The following is a 5509-nucleotide window of genomic DNA, read 5'->3' as shown; positions in this document are numbered from 1 at the left end:
ATAGAAGGACAAACATATTGTGTTTCCCAGATAACAGTAACATAAAGAAATCACTACACGTCTAGCGATACAACAGACAAAAATAATACTAATACAAATAATAATATTTATAATAATAATAATAATAATAATAATAATAATAATAATAATAATAATATTAAGTATAATAATAATTATAATAAAAGAAATACTAAAAATATTAATAATAATAATGATGATAATTAAAATTAAAAAGTAATAATAATAATACAATGTTTTTAATAATATAAATATTAAGGATATTTATAAAAAATATTAAAAATTAAAATATTAATAATGGTGATAAAAATAATAAAATAATAATAATAGTAATAATAATTATAATTACTAATAATAACAACAGTAGATAAAGTCTTCATTAATTATTACAGCAAAGCTCCTTACTATTTGCTTCTCACCTCACAGCCCCAACACAAATACAAAAATTTAAACCAAAACACAGTGCATTATTACGTTCATGTAGTGACATACACTATGTGAAGTGAATGCTGTCATGAATAATCGGTGGACTGTATGTTTTCAATCACACTATGTGGGGCGTATGCTATCTTGCGTAAGTTTATTCAGGTACAGGTACACATGAAAACAGTTATATAAACTATCATACATAGCAACATATGTGTAGATTACGTAGGATAACCCAAAAACGTCAGACACATTGACTTATTTCCACTGGGTTTTTTGACTTATTTCCATTGGGATCCTTGACTTATTTCCATTGGGGTCCTTGACTTATTTCCATTAGGGTCCTTGACTTATTTCCATTGCTATATGTTTGTATTTTATCATACACACTATATGATGTATGTGCTCTGAAACACTACATATATCTGATATAATCATACACAGCTCACCTCATGTCTGTCAGCAGTGATGGCCGAGTGGTTAAGGCGTCTGACTAGAAATCAGATGGGATCTTCCCGCGTAGGTTCGAATCCTACTCACTGCGGAAAGTCTGTCTTTTCATGGGTGCTGCTTGGCTCTAGTGTTATTTGCCATCGGCTCACAATGGAAAGACCCTCGTTGGAACAGAGTCCGAGAGGGAAAAATCGGTAATGTTGCCTTTCACCCGTTGTTCATGTTCACCTAGCAATAACTTGGAAAATAACAAAAAAAAGGCACAGTACCGTGACTGGAACGATACACAAATAACCCACACATAGAAGAGAGGAGCCTACGACGACGTTTCGGTCCGACTTGGACCGAAACTTGTAAATGGTCCAAGTCGGACCGAAACGTCGTCGTAGGCTCCTCTCTTCTATGTGCGTGTTATTTGTGAATAAGTTGGTAACCGGGTGAGCATCCCACTCTTATCCTGTGAACGGTAACGGATAACAGCAGGATTAAAAAGGTCATAATGGGTCTTACCAGACCTCACTGGGCATGTTTCATCACTAAAAATATATATTATTCATTTCATAATTTACAGGTACTCCATTTAGCTAATGTATACGACACAATATGGAATGCAATCTCAAATAATTTATTTCTTAATACCACTTAAAAACTGGCCATAACTGGGAAGAAATCTCAAAACAATCAGTTCATTCATCTAGTCGACACAAGATGTGGATACACTCTCAAAATTGATGGGGAGCAAAGACAACCGGTGTAAAGAAACACGCCCAATGTTTCTATCCACGCTGGGAATCGAATCCAGTCCCTCGCCGTGACAGAAATACAGGATTCTGCTTCTGACTCTCGCCTCAGCAGGTCATAGCAGCTCTCCTTACTTGTTCAGTCTCCTTATGATCCCCGTTGGGGAGGGGAACCTCTACCATCTCCACGATGTCTCATCGTGTGAAAATTAAGCCCAAATCTGCTGTCGTCGACGACACCACGAAGCTCGAGCTTGCAACCTCACTCAACACTTGTCTTTACGCCAAATTCTCCAAGATTACTTCACTGAAAGAAGCTTTCATTGTCACCTTTCTCGATGATGCTGAAGCTGACAAAGTACTTACACCTACAGCCATGAAGACATTAGAAGACCGCGGTTTTACCATCTCCACGTCACCATACATGCGTGCAAAACGCTCTGTGTTCATGAAACGTCTTGAGAGGCTAATCACGAACATGTCTATCGAGGAAATTACGTCATCACTTGAAGACCTCAACACTTGGGCCAAGATTGACTCTGTTGTAAAGATCCCCAACGCTTCCTCGATGCTCAAGGTCACGTTTCTGGACGTTACCATGGTGACCAGAGCACTGTCTGATGGCCTGGCCATCTCTTACTACTTCATCAACCCTCGACAGATTGAGCCTGAACGATTCACTTACATAACACCTTGTTCGACATGCTACTCGTATAGAAACTCAACTGCTGATTGCCACGTGAAGAATAAGAAGATATGTTCCACCTGTGGGTCTGCAGATCACGACTTTCGCTCCTGCACTTCCACTGCTGCTCCCACCTGCATCAACTGTAAGAGTGATCATCATATTCTTGCAGCCAAATGTCCAGTACGCAAGGATATCCTCTCTAAGAAACTGAAAGAAGAAACTAAGAAGTCTACAGGAAACTCTCCTACTTATGCTGCTATAGCTAAGCTTCAGACGATCACCACCAAGATTCTACAAGCCACTCAGCAACCTCCACCACTCACAGCCTCTCCTCTACCAGACGATATTTCAACAAAATTCTACTACTGCCTGATGTATGCACACATGCAAAATGCAGCTAGCCCGGGTTGTTTCAATACAACTATGAATGATATTCTTGCCCTCAACAATCTGCCATCATTCAACTATCCAGCTAGACCTGCTTCAGCCGATGTTTTTAAGATTATCCCCAAAAATCGTCAGTTTCGAGGCACCAGATGACTTGCAAGATTTGATTTCTGCAGAAGCCACCTGCTCTACTTCGCAATCCACCAATGAGAGACCACCACCTCCTCCAGCCACAGCCACTGCCAAGAATCAATCAGAGCCCTCACTGCCTCACGTGCCTCCACCTTCCTCCACCAATGAGAAACCACCTCCAACGCCAGCCACCACATCCATCAAGACACGAGCAGCGTCCTCGTCTTACAACCCCAGCAAAACTGGCCAATCATCGACTTCACTTGTCGCTCACTCTAAGGATAAACAACACTATAATACAATACTTGGAGTCTCTTTCTTCACTGCTCCTGAGTATCCTAAAGAAATGGATGCACAGACATTGATCCCTCTCCTCCAGAGCGACGAAGTCAAGTTCGTCTGTAGACCATCACGTGCTCTCTTCCTTAGAGAAGTCATCAGTCTTCTTAATGCTCCAGAGATCGACCCTGACCGCAAATTTAGACTCATGACCATGCCAATATCGAAGTTCCAGACTCTTTCTAATGGGACAGTAGCTTAACACACCTCAAGCCGAGCACCACCAATACAACTCATCCTGCTTGCTGCCTTCTGACACTCCCAGCTCCTGCCCCTGCCTTCGCCATCCTCTCCTAGTGAGCCAAATACCGACATCATTCAAGCCTCTCCATCTACGCCTCCAGTACTTTTGTACCACATGTCCCAAAGTGGTTAGGCCACTTGCCTTGTTTCCTCCTCTTCCTCTCCTTCCCATCCTTTTCCAGTATTTCCATCCTTCCTCATCCTTCTTCCTTCCCATCTCACGACAGCTCTGGTCGTCTTCCTCGCTCGCTTCCTCGCCGTGTGAAGCAAGAGCTTTAGCCAACAGGCCACGGGGACCATGTCTATATTACTATTGCACATATTTAAGCTAAGTTAGAGATAGGCAGTAGTTGCATTTCCCATAAACAATAAATGCCTTAAGCACCTGCTTTCCTGTCAAAGGCACCCTGGGGAAGACCGAGCCGCGACTGGGAGCCGCAGTCACATTTCAGCAGTGAGAAGGGCGACTTACCCTACACGAACTTTGCGCTGTGACTGCATTCGTATCCTGGGGGTTCGCCAAGGAGATATAGGTGAAAAAATACATACGTAGGATGTTCTAGGAGGCGTATAATGTGGGAGTCTTGAGGGGAAGCCCAGGCCTTGTCCTTGTCCAGTCTAACGGCTAGCGGGAACTGAGAGGGATGCCTCTAGCTAGCGGCTCACATAAGGGCTCGTGACGTCACAACTAGCTAGGGAGCCTATCTATAACATAGCTGGGATTCTCTAAGTGTACTACACAAGCAATCAGTGACACACTAACACTACCGACATTCGTACACCATACGATCACTGCAGGCAAGGGTCTCATTAGCTGGACCAGGCAGTTACATGACTCAACAGGTATAATCAGGTATGCCCCTCCCCCAGCACTACCACATGAGTATTGGTGAATGCATTCAGGTGTAAACACGTGTATAGAGGTGGCACTCCCAGCAGCTGTCTGTCACATCCCACTGCCTACTGTTTGGAATAAAGGTCACTACCCCATTGATTAAAGTACCCTGAGGTGGCATGGCAGGCTTTAGATTGAATTCACGACTGAACCAGTAGTGCCCACACATATACTGCCTTAATTCAACACAGCTTTGTGTGGAAAAAGACACTTATGTACAGTTCAGGACATTTATTAAAGGAAACGTTTCGCTACGAGTGGCTTCTTCAGTCCTAATACAGAGAAAACTAAGAAAACATTTATATATATAGTGGCAGGAGTCAGGTGAGGTGACGCGTGGGTAGAGGTGGTAGTAGTAGTAGTAGTAGTAGTAGTAGTAGTAGTAGTAGTAGTAATGGAACTAAGGAGGTGAGGCAAGAGGGGGACCTGCTGGCATCAAGTAACACCAGTTCCCAGGATGGGTAATTTTGAAATACTGTAACTACCGGATTTTTGCTTTATAGTGTTACTGACAGAAATTAGTGCAGCTTCAATGCATTTTCTCCGTCTTAAGTCGTCTTCTTTAATAACTAGTTTAGCTTCATTGAATTTCATGAGGTGTCCAACATCGTCTCTATGTTGAACACATGCGTTTTTGCTGTCATCATTTCTGCAAGCATTTTTGTGTTCTGCTATCCTAATGTCCAGAGTTCTGGCTGTTTCCCCTACATATACTTTGTCACACCCCCCACATGGTATAGTGTAGATTCCTGCACTTGTGCCAGAATCATGCTTGGGTTTTTGTATCAGGTTCCTAATAGTAGTTGAAGAGCTGATAGATATTTTAGCCAGTTTTCTGTCAAACATGTTTGAAACATTAGTGGCAACGTTGCTGACCGGTAAAACGATGTAACTTGGAGGCTTTTCTTCAATTTGATAGGTGTTGGTCTTGCTGAGGATACGTGCCGCACACAGCTTTGTTCAACTTCGAACCGGAAGTAACATAGCTATGGTCCACAGAACCAGTAATCACCTAGTTAGGCTCCCACAGACCCACTAGGCCTACTTAGCATGTACGACTACTGTAACATCGCCACGCGGTGATTGGTCCTTCGCGGCAACTTGAACCAAAGGAACAAAGCTTCGGGCAAGCCGCCATTAACAAGACAGCAGCGCCGCCTAGTTCCATACCCACTACACTGCGCACCC

At 42.9% G+C, this 5509-nt stretch overlaps 1 non-coding gene across 1 annotated transcript; it reads left to right on the top strand.

The window, feature by feature from the left end:
* Window positions 1–906: 906 nt before the first annotated feature.
* TRNAS-AGA (transfer RNA serine (anticodon AGA)) lies at window positions 907–988 on the top strand. Its single transcript has one exon. It is a non-coding gene; the product is annotated as a tRNA-Ser (tRNA).
* Window positions 989–5509: the final 4521 nt, after the last annotated feature.

Source organism: Cherax quadricarinatus, chromosome 27, assembly GCF_038502225.1.
Source record: "Cherax quadricarinatus isolate ZL_2023a chromosome 27, ASM3850222v1, whole genome shotgun sequence".
NCBI lineage: Eukaryota > Metazoa > Arthropoda > Malacostraca > Decapoda > Parastacidae > Cherax > Cherax quadricarinatus.
This window is presented reverse-complemented; position numbering and strand designations above follow the sequence as displayed.